This window comes from Acipenser ruthenus, chromosome 6, assembly GCF_902713425.1.
Source record: "Acipenser ruthenus chromosome 6, fAciRut3.2 maternal haplotype, whole genome shotgun sequence".
Classification (NCBI taxonomy): Eukaryota; Metazoa; Chordata; class Actinopteri; order Acipenseriformes; family Acipenseridae; genus Acipenser; species Acipenser ruthenus.
The window spans coordinates 15,427,272-15,448,603 of record NC_081194.1 but is presented as its reverse complement, the minus strand read 5'-3'; the positions used below and the strand labels follow the sequence as shown (position 1 = coordinate 15,448,603).

The window sequence follows — 21,332 nt, the reverse complement described above, 5'->3', positions numbered from 1 at the left end:
GCTCATCTCACGATGATTTTCAAAAATATGGTAGGTCTAGCTCCTTGTTTTATTGCCCTGTAGATGCCTTTCATTAGCAGGCAAACACAGTGAATACAAGGCTGCTCTGGGATAGAGTCCCCAAGAACTCCATCTCCCAGAAGATTTTGCAACATTGTATCCATGTGTCTTCTATGATTCATTTGATTATACAATTATTGCATGATTCCAAGCAACCATTAATTGGAACTACAGGCCAGAGACTGAAGCTTAAGACAAATAAGAGAATTACTTTCCAATGAATTCCATAATAACTGTATCTTTTCATATCCAAGTAACTGAAACAAATTTGGTGAATAGCCATAGCCTCTCAAGTTACGAAATTGATTTATTAGCTTCTAGTTCTTCAAAAGGACATTTAATCTTCAATGACTGTTTTTAAATATTAATTATTCCTCTTCACAAAATTAATAGAAACCTTATTACTATTCATGCAAACTCTAAGAATAGCTACAAGTGAGTCTCATTAGAGTTTACAACTTCATTTTTTTAAAAATGTTTTAAAATACATTATTTAGTTCCCCTCCCCATAAACTGTGAACAAAAATAAAGCTGTTAAGTTCTAAGAGATGACTAAAAGTGCCACATTTTAAACTTGCTCATCTGGGTTTTTTTTTTTTTTTTGGAGCATTTATTACCATTGAAAAATTATGCTGAGATCATGCAGTATAATACTAATAAAATTATTTATAACAACAAATGAACTGAACTACAACCAACTAGAGTATTCAAGACCACTTGTAAAGTACCTCATAGAAGATTTGACTAGTCCTTGACTTTTATATAGGGCAGCTATGTCAAGGTATCACAGGTGAAAGTATGTGAAAAGACAGATAGGTTCATATTTGTTAGCAATATGAAAATACCGTATTGAGCATTCAACATTAGTTTATTATAGAAGAACAACAGGGTTTGTGGATATCTTTTAGAAATGACTCTTGTTATCTTTTTTAATGAATTTTCAGGAAGAATCGGCTATTGGCAGCTTATTATTATTTTCTTAGCAGATGCCCTTATCACATTATTTTTTACATACAATTACCCATTTATACAGTTGGGTTTTTACTGGAATAATCTAGGTAAAGTACCTTGCTCAAGGATACAGCAGCAGTGTCCTCCACCCGGGATTGAACCCACGACCCTCTGGTCAAGATTCCAGAGCCCTAACCACTACTCCACACTGCTGCCCTTATTGTACCACAATATTTAGTTTTTTGGAAAAATCAGGTCCTGCAGGTCTGAAATCAGGTAATGGTTGTTAATTGGGAATAGTCACACACAATAAAAAGGGAGCTTGAAGCTCCATTAGAGAGAGGACCACCAGGGAGTTGGTAACAGAGGAATTGCTGTATGTAAGGCTTTGCCCAGCCTGGTTAAATTAAAAAAGAGTGGTTTTGATGGGGAAAACGGTTTAGCCGTCCCAACCGTTTAGTTAGTAAAAGCACAAGTTTAGTTAGTACTCCGAGGGGAGTTAAGGTTTTGTTTGTTTATTTTGTTTTTGTGAATAATAAAATTGCATGAAAGTGCTTAAACCTGCACTTCTGGTGTCTGGGTCAATATTTTAAAGGGTCCAAGTGAACCTGAGCCTAGGGCTTGGTCACTACATATATATATACACTCCCTTGAACTTTTTCACATTTTGTTGTGTCAGTGCCTCAGAGTTTCATGCATTTAAGTGAGGATTTTTTTCCACTTATCTACACTCCACACTGTTAAGGGTAAAATAAGTTTTTATTGAGAAAATAATTACATATTAAATACAAAAATTAAAGATCATAATTGGATAAGTCTCCACCCCCCTGAGTTAATACTTGGTGGATGCACCTTTGGCAGCAATTACTGCTGTGAGTCTGTTGGGATAGGTCTCTACCAACTTTGCACACCTAGATTTGCCAATATTTGACCATTCTTCTTTACAAAACTGTTCAAGCTCTTAACTTGAACAGTTAACTGTTCAGCCACTTAACTTGGTGTGTGATTTTGAAGGCGATTGGTTACACCTGAGCTAATTTAGGATTGCTATTACAAGGGGGGTGGACACTTATTCAACCAAGCTATTTCAGTTTTTATTTTTAATTTTCTACAAATTTCTAGAATATTTTTTTCACTTGGAAGTTGTGGGGTAGGATGTGTAGATAAATGAAGAAAAAATATTTTCATGCATTTTAATTCCAGGCTATAAGGCAACAAAAGGTGAAAATTTTGAAAGGGGGCATAGAATTTCTACAGGCACTGTGTATGTGTATATATAATATATATATATATATATATATATATATATATATATAATTTTACTATAAATACATAAACATATCTAAAGAGTGGCCATATAATAAAATATAAGTCTTTTAATATAATAATTACATGAATGCAATATTTCAAGAGATTTGCATTTATGTCATTATTTGTTTTAATATTTACATCCTGGCAGTTGTTTTAGCTGCACAATTGTCATAATCAAGGGAATTTAACGTTGTATTTTGTACACATACCACCCATCGCTGTTGATAGCAACACACCAAGCCACGCATCTAAAGACATACCATTGCTAGAACACAGCCAGGAAAGGCATCAACAGCTAACATGTGTTTAATTCATTAAATACATGACTAGAACTAAAGTGTCTGGTTTGGTTTACATTTAAGCTTTGTAACTGATTAAAGCCAGCCTGCTGTACAGTCTGGAATTTAACAATGGGAGGCCAATTCCCTGTGTCATCCATTCCATACAAATACAGCAATCGAAAGGACACAACTAATCACTTGAATCATTAAAATTCACTGTTCATCGCGGTTTTCTTTTGAAACTTCTCCAATCACATGAAAATAATTTGTTATTTTCCTCATCTTGGTTTGACAAGTTTTCAAACTGTCTGGAAACGAGTAGCCATCGCACTGATAAATCAGTGAAATTGGCGGGTATGGGATTTCTAGTTTTTAATGTGTGATTAACAGTGGGCAGTGGACACCAATAAACTACATTCCCAGAGTACATTACGATTAAGCTATGAGAGTTTAGATCCGACTGTGAGGTTTTTTTTTTTGCATACTTTCAGCTGAAAAAAAATCACGTTTATTTTTTATAGTCAACCTTTAGGATTTTCTAGTCGCACACTACACCTAAATTACAATGTACGTTCGCACAAGCATTTTTTTCGTCTCATATGCAGAACTGTCTGGCTATTTTCATCTGTGCTACTGGATGACACAGAAGGCTCTTCCCATCAGCCGTAACTAAAACTATTGTATGCTTATATGTTAGTGCTTGTTCTGATTTGTCCCACGATCCACCAAAAATCTTTTGCGATCCACTTGTGGATCGCGATCCACATATTGGTCACCACTACTGTAAGTAATCCATTATACTGTAGAGTGTTGATGGTGCAAAAAAAAAAAAAAACAACACAAGGCATTATTCCCATTTTAAGGCACCTGAGGTGTTTTAATAAAGGCTGCTTAACTCAACAAAAATCAGCCCAGGATAATCTTTCAGAGGGCATTCCCCCAAGCCAGAACATCGGCCTTGTGACTTATTGCGAAAAAGCACATGGCACCAACCTCCCACCTGATGCACTAATCCGCCCCCTTCAAGCCCATTTTGAGAATATGGCCTCCAGAGAATGACCAATAAATCATATTACTTTGAAATAACCTTTTCTATTTTGAAGCCAGCTTGCACATAATGCATTTCTAAGCACATAAAGCTATCAAATTAATTGAATGCATGTGGCCTTGAATTCCTTACTTTTCACAGTGCTTTTAACAATTTATTGGTTATAAAAGCAACCATGGAAAAGTTGTTTTAAAAATGTTTTTCTTTTTTTCTGGCCTTGAGGAAACCTCATGAGTCAAACAATCAGAAGACATATAATTGGAATAGTTGCAAGGCTACTGAGAAAACTATTTGGTGTGTAACATAAACACACACACACACACACACACATACATATACTGTATATGTGTGTGTGTGTGTTTATATATATATATATATATATATATATATATATATATATATAGATAGATAGATAGATCTATACATACAGGTAGTGGACAAAAAAAAGGAAACACCAATGTAAAGTCACTTAATAGGGCGTTGGGCCACTATGCAGTTGCTACCTGTTTTGCCTTGACTTTGAATTAATGCACGGATATCACAATCGTGGAGTATGTGCTTCCGCCCACTGTTGCCCTTTGCTGATGATGTCTTTCCCTCAGAGTTCCATGCCGACATCACCTTAGACACCGTTGCTCGTGAAACAGCAACAAGTTGAGCTGTCTTGGTCACTGAAGCTCCTGCCAAATGCACCCCAGCAATCACCCCTCTTTCAAAGTCACTGAGGTCTCCTCTTGCAGCCATGCTAGCCATAATTATAGGTAACCAGGCTGGTCCAGCATTTTTATACATGACCCTAAGCATGCTGGGATGTTATTTGGTTAATTAACACATGAGCCACACCTGTGTGGAAGCCCGTGCTTTCAATATACTTGGTGTCCCTCATTTACCCAGGTGTTTCTATTTTTTTGTCCACTATATATGGCCAGTGAGTTGTGTTCATCCAGTAAGTATTAAGTATAACCAATTTAGATCTCTTGATCTCTGGATTTAGGATCTCAAAGTTTTTTGTTTTTTTTGTCATAATGGTTTCGTGAGTGAGTACCACATTTTTAATCAATCCAAACTTCAGGAAGCATTTGTCAGTTTTCAGTAATACTGAAAAACAAATGCTTGTTTTCTGATTTTAAAGCATTTGAGTATAATGTCAGTGTTTGATGATAGTAACAAGGATGCATGCTTTATAGTTTTTACTCTCACCCTTATCAAGTAAAATAATGGGTATGGGCAGATGCATAGGTACTTTCAGCAGACAACTGAAAAATAAAAAATGTCTGCAAAATAGTCTGTATTAACAAAACGTCCTGCAGTCCCAACAACAGTGTAAGCTCTTTACATGACAATCAAAATACTTTAAAATAATGAAGAAAGAAAAAAGTCTAAAAACTTGTGAGTAAAGCAATCAAAATGACATCAGCATTGGCTATGGAAATGAAATGAAACTAAAATGCTTTCAAATGCATACTGTGGTATTCAGATACTGCTTTAACGTTATTTGATAGTGATCTTGTTTATATTTATTTCTCGGCACACCCCTACCGTTAACTACCAAGGCCTGTGCAGATACTCAGGTTTTCCTAGTAATTCCATTTTTAAAGTTGGTAGGCATTAATTTAATAGAATAAAGCATGTTAATTACTCAACACAAAACAGATCGGATTGCCCTTGTTTACACAGATATTGAGTACCCTTGCAACACTACCCCTTTATAACACCCAGGCACTAGAAAACAATTTGTGCAGTATGTTGCTATGTGATACCTCCTAGCCTACCTTTGATGGCAGACACAACCCTTTTAAAACACTGTTGCCTTGACATATTTAACAATTCAGTGCAATTTCAATTGTGGTGAATATATAGAATGTATAGAACTGGCTTCTTGTAAGAGCTTACATACAGTCTTTCTTTATTTCCCAGGTTGTTTTAATCTGCCTCAAGCACCGGCTATCTTTTTATTGCTTTTTGTGTTCCCTTGTGAGTTACAATCTAGTTTCAGAGTTCTAGATTCAATCTAACATTTTATTTTTAAAGTTAAAGTTACAGCAATATCCCTCTAAATAAATACATGTTTTACTTTAAAAATAGATTAATCTAGTGGTATTTTAAATCTTCAGTAGTACTATTGAACAGCATTGAGGTAAAATGTTGCTGTTACTCACTTGTGTTGAAGGGCTCTCTTCGTACTAAAAAGAAACTTAGTAGCAATTAATACTACTTTATTTTTTGGATGCACGTTATGCTTGTATTATTATTTATACATTTCTCTGACAACAGTTTAATGTCCTCTTAATGAGTCAGACTGCCACTGTTTCTATCAACAGGGAAGAATTCAATCTGCTCAAGGACTTTTGAATGCCCAACACCACATTAAAAAACAAAACAAATTTGAATGTTGGATGTTGCCACCTCAATTTCATGATTTCAGTTAAATCACCATGGAGATTACTGAGGAGTTTCTTTTTTCTTTGGTGACTGTTTTAAAATATTAGTTGAGCTTCAGCAAAACTGTAGTTTCAATGGAAGCACCAAGAACGTGAACGAGTGAATGTAAAGGTTAGAAATAAGAGTAACAAAATCAACAGTATGGGAGCATACCCCAGTGCAATCCAGAACATAAATAGTGGGCTATGATACATTCTCATTTGGCATTTTTTCTGTAAAACTTGAACATGCTGGTAAAGCCTTAGGACAGCAATGCGCTTAATAGCAGGTTCATACTTTATGAACATTGCCCTTAATCTCATGACCCGTGACTTTGCTCCCTGAAGAGTAGAGGTATCTTGTTAGCTCTGTCTCTTGTATGACAAGTCTGCCAAGTCTTTGACACATTCTGTCATCTTCCACCCTGATGCAGCTCCAGAAAGTTTGCTGATAGTGGTACTTTTTTTAGACAGCGAGGGCGACACTTTGAACAAAATGATTGTGGCAGTGCACGTTTGGGACATTAATGGTTTTGACCTCTATGCTGCAGTTGCATTTAGTATCTAATTGAGTAGGCTTGAGATGTATACACCAGGAATAAAATCAATACCACTCTTTTGTAAATGACTTTGCTTGAAAGTCTTTTTAATTCCCGCCAAACCAAGGCCGTGTGACATTGGGTCTTTAAGAAAAAAACACTTTTTTTTTTAAGATACTGAACATCAGAAAAATAGGAATTTATAATAAACATGGCATACTAGAAAAGACAGCCCCTTGATTGTTGCTGTAAATACTGTAGTGCTCTACATAGGAATTACAAAAGGAACATAATATGAAATTTAGTTTTTCTCCTTGGAAATCCTGTTTATAATTCATCTTGTCCAGCTTACATTTGTTTATCTCTGCTCTGCAGGTTATCAAAGTAATGAGCCGATCCTAATGCAAGTACAAAATTAGCGTTGACCAGGAAAACATATGAATCTATTGAGGCAATTTATAATTGACTGAAAGTTCACTTCAGTTGTCAGACACTTTGGATACAAGACGCAGGCCTCAATGGGTGCTGGTGACAAAACCATCCACATACTGTACAATAAAAGAAAAAAATAATTGGTTTCTACTATCTACCAAGGCAGTGATCACCCCGTGCCCCACAAATCAAGCCTGTGATAATGCAGTGGACATTGTTCAACAATACAGTCTTTGATGGAAGGCTTCTGAATGGCAGCCAAATAATTAGACTAACATACTACAAATTGGAATGAAATAAAACACATATTTGGCTAGTTATATAGTGCAGCCAAGGTAATGCGTAAAGCCATATCTTCAAAATACAGTATTTTTGGTAAATGGTACCTGTGGAAGGGTAGCATTGTGGTCAGGCAGTCTAGCAAAGGGAATACAATGAGACTAGGCCACGATACACTAATCCGATTGCGTTCGATTGCATGCAGTCGCGGCTAATCGCTCCGGGTGCAATAGGGTGAGATCGGATGCGATGCACTATATATAGAGGGTGTTTGGAAGTGGGAACAAGAGTATTTGTATATGCCTATTTCGTATTTTGATGTTGCTATGTGCATAAAACATACATCATGTTTACTTTTGTATTTGTAAACATGTCTTCATTGTTATTTTTGCATAAATTTAATCATCCAGAGCTCTCGTACTTTCAGTTTAGGACTTTTTCGGTATATCCCTTACAAAAAGTAATATAGGCTACTGCAAGTGGTTATGGTCCTATTGGTACTATCTGATTTTGGCACACTTGCAGTACTACTTTTGGACATTTGTTTGCTATGCTATTATTCTTACTAAACAGGAGTAATCGTCTCATTAATTGATGGGCATATTATTTTCAGCGTTATTTTATACATTACTTTAGTAAGAAAGGTGAAATATTTGTGGGGGGTTAAGTTTTACGTTTAAAACGTTAAACACTCAACACATATACACTTTATTAAACCCCACAAACAACTCACCTTTCGTACTTTGGTTGGATTAATTTGCTAACATTTTCTTGGTATGCTACTTAAATTGATTGATTACTTTGTAGTTTTATTTCCCCTTCCATTATTTTTAATTGACCCGGTGCTTGTAAACGTGTACGTTCATAGAAAACTTTTTTAAAACTTTTCCCAGTTTACCACAGCTTCATGTGTATGACTATGAGTACAGGAGCAGAGCGGGAAATTGCTTCGCCGGCTCTCTCCTGTCAAATTCAAGTTCTTTCCTGTCAGTGTAGATGTTGTCATGTGACCCCTCCTTGCTCACTGATTGGATACTTGTCTAGGGTGATCACATCCAATTGCATGAAAATAGAGCCCCACTCGATAGCTTGCGATTGGATGCAATCCGATCGAGCCTGATTGCACGGTGCAATAATGATGTGATAACCATGCAATCACGGGAAATTGCATAGTTTATCGTGGTCTTAAGAACACCAAGAGCACAACCATCTGCTTTTGTGTGCTCAACTGTCTCCCAGCTCCTTTAAAGCTGGTCAATGTAAATGGGCAATTCATCAACCAATTAAGCTTAACCATATTCTCAAATGTATATTCAATAATTTAAAACATACAAATTTACAGTACACAAATTAGCATGTGCTGCCACAGTAACCAATACAACTAACCTTGTCCTATTTAAAAAACACTTGAGTATGAGTGTGATAGAAGAGGAACAATATGTCTTCTGCATTATTATTAGTGTTATTTCATGATTTCAGTTCTGTTTAGACATTTCCATCTATGCTATCTGATAGTATTTATCTTTACTAATACATTGGTAAAGCTTATATGAACAGATATCAGTATTATGGTGTGACAGGGAGATCCTGTTGCTGGTTCTGGAGTGTGTGTGCCTTTATGGAAGCTGGGACGCACAACAGGAGACATGTTGCTAAGGAACTAATTGAGCAGGTAGGCTTGCCCCGTGCTGAGTTCATCAGGAGGTTCCTATTGGCTGGGAGGCATGCCCAGGGAGGCTACGCGGAGTTTAAAAAGTGTCTCCTCCACAGCTTGAGGCTACTGCACAGCCATTGATACAGACGGGCGCTGAGCATAAGCTTGTGTTTGTTTTCATTGAGGTGGAGAGCGACGGCTCTGCAGGAACTACTACACGAAACCCTTCCACTCAAAGACAGTGCTCAAAGACATTGCCAAACCAAGGCCGTGTAAAAGGCCGGGACTCCGGGAGACCAGAAGTAGCTCAGTTTAGGGCATGTTGATCCCAAACAGTGTAGAGAGGGTTTGTGTAGATTAGTAGGTTCCTGGAGCGGGCTGTTCCTTGTAGTGGTACTAGCGCTTGCTATTTGTGTGGCAAACTTTTATTTTTAGCTTTGTTTTCTTTATTAAATGTGACACTAGGGCTACCATTGCTGGTACCCTCGTGTTAGCACTCGTGTTGATATTAAATCTGCGTGCCTCTGCGGCATGTCAACACCCAGTGCTCTGTGTCTGCCACAGTATTGTTCATATATTAGTGTATTTAGCAGACGCCTTTATCCAAGGTGACTTACAGAGACTAGGGTGTGTGAACTATGCATCAGCTGCAGAGTCGCTTACAATTACATCTCACCCGAAAGACCGAGCACAAGGAGGTTAAGTGACTTGCTCAAGGTCACACAATGAGTCAGTGGCTAAGGTGGGATTTGAACCAGGGACCTCCTGGTTACAAGCCATGTTCTTTAACCACTGGACCACACAGCCTCAGTAACGATCCACACAAGTAACACGTCACCCTGTTACATATGGGTTAGACTAATTCAAAACTAATCTATATATTATATTTTTGTTACGTTAACATATTAAATGACATACCGCTTTGTAGTTTTCCTTATAATAAACGAAAAACTGAATTGAAATTGAAAAATTTGACATTTGAAATTGAAAAATTTGACATTTTGAAATCTAACATGAAATACTGTACTACTATCATGGCTGTCGGTAGATTTTTGCTATATCATGTTGTAGTTTCTTTGATTACATTATGTTAAATAAAATATCTAAATTATGTTCATATAGTTTTTTTGTTTGTTTGTTTGTTTTTGTAATTATGTCTCAATCCTAAAATTCTTGGTGATGTACAACTTTTGGCCTTAGCTGTACAGTACTAAGTGGAATAACTAATTGCCAGGACACAGGGAACAATATAAAATAACTAAATAACTACCAGCATGGGACATGTACAGGTAATGTGTCCTGTTTAGAGCCATGCATTGGTCTTGCAGGCAAAAAGTTACCAGCTGGAACAGCTTTTTATCTTGCATGTGTTAGATGTGTCCAGGAGCTGCTTTCTGACAGCTTGGCAGAGTGGTTGGGAACAGATCCATGTATGGAAGCAAATACAGAAAAGGATAGATAAGCGGACACCAGCTATGCAAACCATGTTTAGAGACACTTAAAAGACAAGAATCTCAAATCATGTCTTTCTGTTAAATTTAGAGAAGCTATCGTATGAAGTCCTTTTCCCTCTCCAGTTCCACAGAGTTGCCAGGACTACAAAGAGGTGAGTCGGACCATTTCTTATTACAGAATCTTTTTATACAATATTTAAGCGCAATATTTAACATCAGGGGCAGAATGCTGTAACAGGTCCTTCAGGGGGTTTGATTCCATTGCTAAGGTTGATTCAAAAGTGAAAAGCTGTGATTAATGCTGCAGTTTTGAAGATCATATTGTAGAGGGAATACACATAATTACTGCCCTTCTATGTTGCCACAGATATTTTTTCTGAAGTACTTGGTGGTGCATTGACTTCTAACCTATGTTTGAATGTATGGTCCAATTATGAGCCAGTAAGGCTCTCTTTAAATACACTATAAAAGCAATTCTTTTTTTTTTTTTCACTTTCACAAAATTGGAGTAAGGTATATGCTTGAAAAAACGTTTGATAAAAAGCTGTGTATTACAAAATGTATATGTCCCTCTAGCAAAATACTTCAGTGGAAAGTCGTGAATGCTTGCATGGGATATAAAAACAACATGCTTTTCATAAGCTTTACATTTTAAACATGTTGATTGGTGTCAGATTCACTGCTATCATGAATCCTGACTGTAATTTTCTGCTCCCACTAAAGAAATACTCCTTTTGCTTGTACTGTTCATACTGAACATGTTACAAACAGTCCTAAAGCACTTTGTTTCAATTTCGATTAAGTTTCTTGTATTTTGCTCATAAAACAATTAAATGATGGACTAATTTGCAGTTAGAATCATCAGTATAGCAGATATAATACTTATAGTGCTATGCTGAAATTGAACAAAACATTACGCCACCCTAGTATACTGTAACTGTCAAAATATTATTTTCTACATGCGACATTACATGACAAATATGTTACCTATTTCAACTACATGCATTGTGTAGAGTAAAATATTTATTATTATTGTTCAGTGTTGGGAATGACGTGTGCTGGATCTGTTTTAATAGATTATATGAAGCAATGCTATTGTAGTCTATAGTGCATGCAAAATACTGTAGCTAAACGGTGTTGTTTTTCTTTTTCTTTTTTTATGGGCATGTAACTTTGCAGGGTCAAAATGTAGTTTAGTTTTAAATGGAAGAACTTGGGACATTAACAGCAACCCTAATCACCTGTGTTGATTTCTTTTAGGGCTTTTTGTTCCACTTAAGTTACCTTTTTTGTATGTCTTTATATTGTTAAACTAAACATTAGTGCAAGTGTTTATTACATGTTCTGCCTTTCTTTCTTGTGATCCCCTGTGCCTTTTAAATGAAAGTCAATGTTTTGCTGGGGTATTTTGTTTAGCATTTAGGTTCTATTTATTAAGTTCTAATTTCGGTAGGCTTAAGTTACCAGCCTGGCACCCAAATTGGCAAACAACCATCGCACTATACAGTATACAGTAGTATGGTGTGTTTGACAATGTCATCTATATGAAGTGCACATTGCAGAAGAGATGCGTGTTCTACAAGATATAACCCAAGGCAGTTCTGTCATGCCAGTTCTGTGGGATAAGCGTTAGACACAGTGTGTGCATTTCAAAATTATGATAAGTAAATCAGTTTGTTTCTGCATTTTCTTTTTTTGTGGTTCTCAATAAAGACATCATGAAAACACAATAAACAAAAAAATTAATCAAATTGAATATCTCACAATATTGTTGTTAAAGCTTAGCTAAGACTAATTAAAAAGAACAATTTTGTCGTGTGCACGGGGCACTAATAAGACAAATGAACAGAAGGACATTTTAAAATGACTATATATATATATATATATATATATATATATATATATATATATATATATATGTATACACTTTAAGTATTGTAGTAATAATAATACAAATCCTTAATTATTAGTAGAACATCCTGTGAAAAAGCGTTTCACTACTGCCTTCAAAAAGTCTTTTACTTGGTCCCTCCAAAAGCACAATGCTATACATTTGTTATCTCACAGAAAATCTGCAGCTACAGGTAGGGGCTATCAGCAGCCCACAGGTATTAGCAAACAGAGGGTTCTTAAAAACAAATCTTATGCTGTGTCAGTTGTTATCAGAACAAGAAAAGAAATCGCAAGAGAAGCAATTTACTACACTTTCTGGTAATAACTTCAGTGAATTACAAAAGCTATCTCAGTGTTCAAAGAGAGCAGTGAAATCACTATGAAGGTCATTTTCTGTTTTCAAGGACTTCTGCAGTGCTTAAAAACAGCATTGTGCTCCCCCTGGTGAAGAGCTAAAGTCATCCTCTTAGTCTCAATCTCATAACAACCAACATCAGAGAAAAACAAAATACTTTGTTTCTTCTGATATTACCCGGTTTGTCCTTATATTGTCCTTATATGTCCTTATATGTCCTTATATGTACTTAAGTATGTTATATTTAGCATTCTAGGCTAAACTGAAATATTTTACCTAAGGCAAACTGTAATACTGTATCTAATTAAAAACATATTCTGTATTATGTGTGTGTATATATATATATATATATATATATATATATATGAATCAAGTATTTTCCAAATGTCTATGCTAAAATGCTACAGGTAGATAGATAGATAGATAGATAGATAGATAGATAGATAGATAGATAGATCAACATCTTCAAGTCATAGAATAGTTTGTTGAATTGTATATGCATCCACTTAATCTTGAGCTTTTCTAATAAGGAAGACTTTGTTCAAAAACAGTTGCATGTTTTTTAAGGGAATGTTGTACAGTACAGTATGCTGGGACTTTCTGTGCAACAGGTGGAGTTATGCAAAACGTACACAATAACTAGTTACATACATTTCATCAGTGATGTTTTTTTCTTAAATCTGAGTTTGAGAACTCACCCTTGAAGTTTAGCAAGTGATTGTTGCAACTCATGGGAATGAATATACAGTATAGAATATACAGTCCGTCCCAACTCTATCCTTTACTTTCATCAACAATCATACCATCAGCCAGACACCCAATCGCATTACCCTACCTCATTAATTACTAATTGAAGGTTCATTGACATAATACTTGCCCTCTACTCTTGTTTCCATTTGACTAATGGTCCCAAAGCAATGCCTGGCATCCTTATGCACCTGATTATAAAAGGCTACTTTATAGTTTACGAAGTAAAGGATGAAGGAAAACAACAGTTAGCCAAGTTTTTTTTTTTTTTCCCAGTATAGTATATGTATAGTTTTTGCTTATTTTTACATCCAATTAGGTTTGTTTAAGGGTAATTTTCATGTGTCTGTTACAAGTGCTTGCTGTTTGCGTGCTATACAAAGTGTGATGTTGTTCTCACATCTATGTGTTGTGGAATCTGAATTTTTCACACACATTCCTATCTGCACAATGAAACCGTATTTCTATATGCGCCATGAAATCCGTCTTAAAACTGCAGCTTTCAGTCGCTGGGTTAATTCCTGCTGCTACACAGTCTGGGCCGTGATGATACCCTATCACATATGATGTTAGTAGTGGGATAGTGCTCCTTGTGTCCCAGAGCAGGACTGCAATTTAAAAAAAAAAAAAAAAAGAAAATAGATAATTGGATCTGCTGGAACCCCGACGCATCCCAAACCTAGTGGGATGGCGGACTTGGAGGACCTCCTCGGTGGCCTTGAGGACTAAGGTTGGTGCCTTGCATGCGGGGAGTTTGGGCACAAGGTGGTATGCTGCCCCCTCCAAGGGGAAGAGGAGGAGCTGCCTGCCCGAAGGCTGGAAAAGACCAAACTGCCTGCCCCAAAATGAAAGAAGGGGAGGAGAGGCTGTTCCTGGAGGCGAGGAAAGGAGCCGGTGCCATCTCCAGTGCCAGAGAGGGAGGTGCTGCCTGCCCAAGTGCCAGAGAGGGAGGTGCTGCCTGCCCGAGTGTCAGAGAGGGAGCTGCTATCATCCCAAGGGCCAAAGGGGGAGGAGCCTCTGCCATCTCCAGTGTAAAACCCTAACCGGCACCACTATAATATATATGTATATTTCTGCAGTTCCCTTTCAATTCGAAGACGACCAACAACCATACTTTTGGGACATGCCTGCCACAGGTCAGGTATTTACTGAGCATTTTATGACAAAGCTGCCGATAGGCCGCTCCGGGGAGTGACATCCTCGGTCCTGCCCACTAAGGGGATAAGTAGTCACTCCGCGGAGGTCTTTTGCTTCTCACAACCAGATAAGTAAGGTAGGTATAACTAACCTTTCCCAGTGGCTGTGCTTGAGTCTTTAAAATAGCTCTCACTTAGTTTTCTGGAGTTCCCTGGCAATTTATTGCTGGCTCGCCACTTCTGTGGAATCAGAAAGCTTCTGAAGGCTGAGCGAAACGTTTAAAAAAAAAAAAAAGAAATTCCTGCAACGATGCCCTCGGGGTACCTTTGGTGCCTCGGTGCTCCAGCGCCTCGGTGCCTCAGTGCTTCGGCACCCTCTGTGCCCTAGAGCCTCGACACCTGTGTGCATCAGCGCCCTCGGTGCTCAGACTCTTCTTGCATCGGTGCCCTCGATACCTTCAGTGTCCTTGGTGCCCCAGAGCATCGGCACCTCAGTGCTTCTGGGCAACAGTTCTCCTGGTGGCCCCCAGATGGCCCAGGAGAATCTGGTTTTCAAACTTTTGCCAGCTGCTGCAGGGCCAGTCAGACGAGAGGCACCTTCTGGCACCCAGAACTGGGCAGACTCCAACTGTGGGTCTGGCCCCTGAACGGGACCGTCTGTCCGCCTTCGGGCTCTCAGATGCAGTCGTTAGTACACTGCACAACGCTAGGGCCTCCTCCACAAGGGCATTGCATGCCTATAAGTAGAAATATTTTCAAAATTGGTGTATGACCAGAGGTCATGACCCCATCTATTGCCCTGTAGCAATTATTTTGCATTTTCTGCAAGCTCTGCTAAGGCGGGTAGATCCCCTCTACTCTGAAAGTGTACCTAGCAGCCATTTCTGCATACCATGTCCCCATTGACTCAGTGTCCCCGGGTGCTCATAGTTTAGCGACCTGTTTTCTGAAAGGCGCTCGGCGGTTACGTCCTCCTAGAAATGACGTCCGGATGTGGTATAGGAGGCTCTCACAAAGGCCCTGTTTGATCCTATACTTTCCAAAGAGTTGAAATATCTCTCTATGAAAACAGCCTTTTTATTAGCCATCACCTCCGCAAAGCAGGTTTGTGAGCCTCAGGCTCTGTCAGTGCGCTAAAAAAGTTCAGCAGATCTGGCAGATCATTTTGTCACTGATATTTTTAGTCACATATTACGATCAGTTTCTAGGTCGACCAGCCAAGCACGACTGAAGACTTTTTTTTTTTTTCTTTTTTAATTTCTGGAGGCGACAGATAACTTTAAATAAATTAAATATTTTGCTATTTTGTTCAGCTATCTACACACTAAAAGGTTGAAGACCCCACAACGTTATCTGTGATGGGGATAACAGGATAACTTATTTCTTACTGTACTAACTTGACATGCCCGCAGGGGGCACAGCATCTGGTCTGCTATCTCATTTTCTATTAGGAACAAAACAACCTTTAGTTGCCAGGTGGCCAACATTGGCCCTCCCAGTCCTGGTCTTTGTTCCAAACCTGTTCTAAACTGTTTAATTGAACCAATTAAACCTCCATCCAGACCCTGAAGCAGTTAATTAGTTCATGTTGCCTGTTAAACCTGGAGTGAAATGGCCCTCTAGCACTGTGATTGCTGATTGGACATAACCTGGTTTAAAGTTTCTTGGTATGGTTGTTCTCACATTTTCTCCTCTGCATTATATTAAAAGGGACAATGCTTTAGTCTGAGGATAGTTAGGATTGTGTATACAAGATATAGTTAGAGTAGTAAATTAACAATATTATAAAATAATAGAATATGATGGACTATGTAACCTTTAATTGAAAACGATTTTAAAAACACATAACACAAAGAGCAGAAACATTTTGAAGTGCTGAACTGCTTTTTCTAATTTCATGATTTATGCTGTCCTGTATCACTATGTGTTAAATAGTAATCGTGTTTAATTACCGCTTTCTGGTTACATGTTTACGATACTGTACTGGAGTTGCCTAATCACGATATTTTTGTTTGGAGTATCCTTTCTGCCATAAAAACATTTTAAACCAGAATTAAATACAGTGAACAGAGTAAGTGGCTTTTAATACATTTTACATTGCATTGTTCAATTCCTTTGCTGAAAAAAAAGTCTGTAAAAATAATCAGCATTATTGACGCAGCACAGTAAAAAAAATTCAGAGAAGAATAGCTTTGGCCAAAAGTTTTGCATCCCCTAGAATTTTAGGATTGAGACAATTAAAAAAAAAAAAAACTACATGAACATAATTTAGATTTATTTAACATCAAGTAATCAAAGAAACTACAAAACGATATTACAGAAGTCTCCCGGAAGCCATAATAGTAGTACAGTATTTCATGTTAGATTTTGAAATGTCACATTTTTCAATTTGTATCAATTTTTTGTTAAGTATATGCAAAACAACAAAGCAGAATGTAATTCAATATGTTAATGTAACATTATTCAGCAGGTTTCATTTGAGTATATGCAGCAAAATGTGTTAATTCTGTAGGGTGATGCAAAACATTTGGCCATAGCTGTACTTTGGTCTTGTGGACCTCGGCTACCCTAAGGGCATAGTGCCAGCCATAGGAACTTTTTCCATACTTACATTATGAAGTGAAGCACCCTGTGCTAATCCACAAAATCAAACACCTGCACTTTAAATAACAAATGCATCAGCTTTAGTAACACAACAACATACAGTACAAATGATCCCTGGAGTCGCCTGTCATCCTCGGAAAGCCAGAAAAGCTGTTCTATTCTGAATAAACACTGGAGCCTCTCTTCAATGCATTATTCTTTACACCAAGTGCCAAGTTAACTGATTTGCAGGCTCCAGAGAGCTTCATCGATCCAGAGAAATGGAGCCACACATTGAAGACAAGCATTTTAATGTATCTGAGCCACAGGATTATTTTGGGTTTCTTTTTTTTTTTAATCTGTTTTTAAATGTGTACAAGTTATTAAAAACAACAAAAAAGAAGATATCAAAAATCATTTTAATAGTCTGCATACACCGAATGACAGTTTAATCTAAACAAGAAAGAAAGGATATATTAAACTGAATATTTTACTGTCCCAGGAACTAGATGGACTTTATTTATTTAGTGTATACCATATGCAATGCCTATCAAGTAGTTCTACGTGCATTAGTTACATTTTATATGCATTACTGTGACAGAAATAAAATGATTCTTGGTAGTAAATCTCCCTCCCGACCTGTGAGGGCGCTAAGCAGAGAGAACAGAGTTCCTTGGACTGGCTGGCCCGACAGTTCTTTCCCAGGGGCGGCTGCACTCGTTTACCAAGGGGTCATGTGTGATGGCATAAAAGGGGACGGAGAGACGGAATCTGTTCCTTCTCTTTGGTTTGTGTTATTGAAACTGAAAGGACCCGTGAGAGACCCAGTGATTATACGTATCATGAGTGTTTTGTTTGGTTGTCTATAATTGTCTTGTTTGTTATTATTAGACAGCTAACATGTTCCAGAGCTGTCGCCAAGGGCCAGCACAAAACCTGGAACAGCACTGCACTACTGTCACTGATAAACCTGTATCACCCACCACGAGCACTACTGCACGCACCCAGGACTGGTGACCATGTTAGTATATTGTGAGATGGATATTTGTGTTTATTATTTGGGATTGCAACCCCGATGTTATTTGCCGGGGATTATTATTTGGTCACCAGATTATTATTTGGTCACCAGACCTGGATATAAAAAAATAAAACCTTTTCCAAACTGGATTACAAACCTCTCTGTCTGCTTAATTACGCAACTGCATCACTCCTGCCCCTGTACCCAATCAAGCACTTTGATACAATTACCCATTGGATATTTAAGTAATAACTAAATGTATGATAAGGTAACAGTCTGAGTGAATAAAATCCAAGATGGTCAAGGTGTTTACACTAGCGAGGGAGATGATTGTCTCCAAATAGACTCACTGCGTTCCAGCAAACCAGCAAGTGAACGTTAATTATACTGAGCATTCAAAAGTGACCAGTCAAAACTTAAATTTGGCAGATTACCTTGGGGGATTTTGACATTGTTTCAAGAGACATTTTTCACTTAGCACGTCAGCTGTCAGTTTTAAAACTTAATTTAAAACAACATAACACAGTGGAATGATCACAGTATCATGTAATTGTATTTTTATCTTCAGTCATTGTGTTTTTATCTTGCTCTTAATTGTATTATTACTTGTACAGTGATTCTTGAAATGTGTCTTTGTTTACGACTGTAAGTCGCCCTGGATAAGAAATAAATAATAATAATAATAATAATCATAATTGTAAGACAGTATTCCCAAGTGTGAAAACTTTAACAATATAAATCTGAAACAAAAATGCTTTAATTTGCTTTAAAAATGCATTTCAAACTGGTTAATAGACTAGCAAGCATTGGTAAAATCAGCTCAGTTTGATACGGTGCAGAACTAATTTATTTTAACGTTTTGTTTTGTTTATGGACTTGCGATACCTGCACAATGGGTGTCTTCAGTAATAGCAGTATCTACAACGTATAGACAATAACAATCAACCACTTTGTTACAGACTTTCTAACAAGTCTGGCATAAACAATTTTGACTGTTAATTAAACCACTGAAAAAAAAAAGAACACAAAAATGCTTAACATAAAAAAGAACAGTCCTACTACAGTAGAAAGCGCAGTTTACACTGCCTCTGGGTTTCTGATCGCATCAGATCAATTCCAGATTTTTTAAATCCTTTGATGGAATAGGATAGTGTAAGCCAGTTTATAATCGGTTGGTTCAGAGCAAATGAACGAATAGAGGTCCAGGCAAAGATAAGGTGAAAAAAATTGGCAATGTTTATTGTACAGCTTGTGGAATTAAAAAAAAAAAATAATAATAGTTAAAGTCCTTTAGAAAAATAATTGTGGATGAAGCAAACCAAATTATATTATTATTATTATTGTTATTATTATTATTATTATGTATTTCTTAGCAGACGCCCTTATCCAGGGTGACTTACAGTCGTAAACAAATAAATTTCAAGAATCACAGTACAAGTATTAATACAATTAAGAGCAAGATAAAATACAATGACTTCAGTTCTAGTAAGTACAAGTATATTACAAAATACGAATCAATATCAGAGCAGATAACAGTGTCAGTGATAGTTATATCAGGATATGATTAAATGCAAAATACTACAGATTGAATAACACTAGTGGCAGATTACAGTACAGTACTCTGTAAAGTACAGGATTAAATGCAGTAAAATAGGGAGCTATAAGAGCAAGTAAAGCGCATTAAGGAAGAGTGATAAAGTGACCAGAGGGAAAAGAGGAGTTCTACAGGTGCTGTCTGAAGAGGTGAGTCTTGAGGAGGCGCCGGAAGGTGGTCAGGGACTGGGCAGTCCTGACATCTGTAGGAAGGTCATTCCACCTCTGCAGGCGAGGGTGGAGAAGGAGCGGGCTCTGGAGGCAGGGGAGCGTAGAGGAGGTACAGCCAGTCTTCTAGTGCAGGCGGAGCGGAGAAGTTGAGGGGGGGTGTAGGGTGAGATGAGGGTCTGGAGGTAGCTGGGTGCAGTCTGGTCAAGGCATCTGTAGGCTAGTACAAGAGTCTTGAACTGGATGCGAGCGGTGATCGGGAGCCAGTGGAGTGAGCGGAGCAGTGGAGTTGCGTGGGAGAAGCGAGGCAGAGAGAACACCAGGCGAGCAGCGGAGTTCTGGATGAGCTGGAGCGGACGGGTGCCGGACACAGGGAGGCCAGCCAGGAGGGAGTTGCAGTAGTCTAGGCGGGAGAGTACCAGGGCCTGGACAAGGAGCTGGGTGGCGTAGTTGGTGAGGAAGGGTCGGATTATTAGTATGTTGCTCAGGAAGAATCGGCAAGTGCGTGCCAGACTGCATATGTGCTGGGAAAACGAGAGGCAGGGGTCCAGGGTGACTCAGAGGTTCTTAGCTGAGGAGGAGGGAGAGAGTGTGGTAGATTCCAGAGGAATGGAGATAGAGAGATCAGAGCAAGGGGAGGATATCCCTTCAGCAAGGTCCAAATCACCAAATACAGTTTCCTTTCTTCTAGGAAACCTTTCCACAGGTTTCTCTTTCTTTAGCTGAAATGCTAAGACATAAGCTATGTCTGTCTGTCTGTCTGTCTGTCTCTCTCTCTCTCTCTCTCTCTCGCTCTCTCATGTCTTTGGGAATGGAGGCCAGCATTATAGAGCCCCTGCATATATATTATACTCTTCATAAACACACAGCATTTTTCTCTTTTTGTTGGTTCCACGGGGAGGAGTTACCTGAGTTCAGGTATAAAAGGGGGAGGTTGGAGAGAAGAGCTCATTTTTGTAGAGAGAGGCCAGGAAAGTGTGTTCTTTTTTAGCTCTACATAGTTATATTTATTTTCTTTAAAAGTTTTGATTTTAAGTTTTGTTCTGTTAAAAAAATAATAAAGACACATTTTAGGGTTGCAAACGTAACTTCTGTTGTCAGCCTGTTTTCCTGCATTGAACATCTACAAGACCTCTTGGCTAACTCTAAAGTTGGGTCTTACACATTAATTATATGAAAAATCTAGAGTCATCATTTCCATTGGAAACTATCTCTATCTCAGGTTTCACTCTGACTGTCGGGAATGTATTACATGATGAGCATGTACAGTATACAGTGTGACAGACATTCTGCAAGCAGTGAGTGCATTTAATGCAAATTGTTTAAAAAGAAAAAAAAAGTTAACTTTCAGTAGATAAGGCTACAATAAAAGCCACATTCACAAAGCTTAACAGAACCACAGTTTCATGA

The 21,332-nt window shown here is 37.8% G+C and overlaps 1 protein-coding gene across 1 annotated transcript in view; it reads left to right on the top strand.

The window, feature by feature from the left end:
- Positions 1–10,460: 10,460 nt before the first annotated feature.
- Positions 10,461–21,332, top strand: part of LOC117411339 (sodium/calcium exchanger 1) — a 191,336-nt gene continuing 180,464 nt past the window's right edge. The window contains exon 1 of the mRNA XM_059025070.1: positions 10,461–10,581. The gene's annotated coding sequence lies outside the window, so the exon portion shown is untranslated. The remainder of the gene's footprint in view (positions 10,582–21,332) is intronic.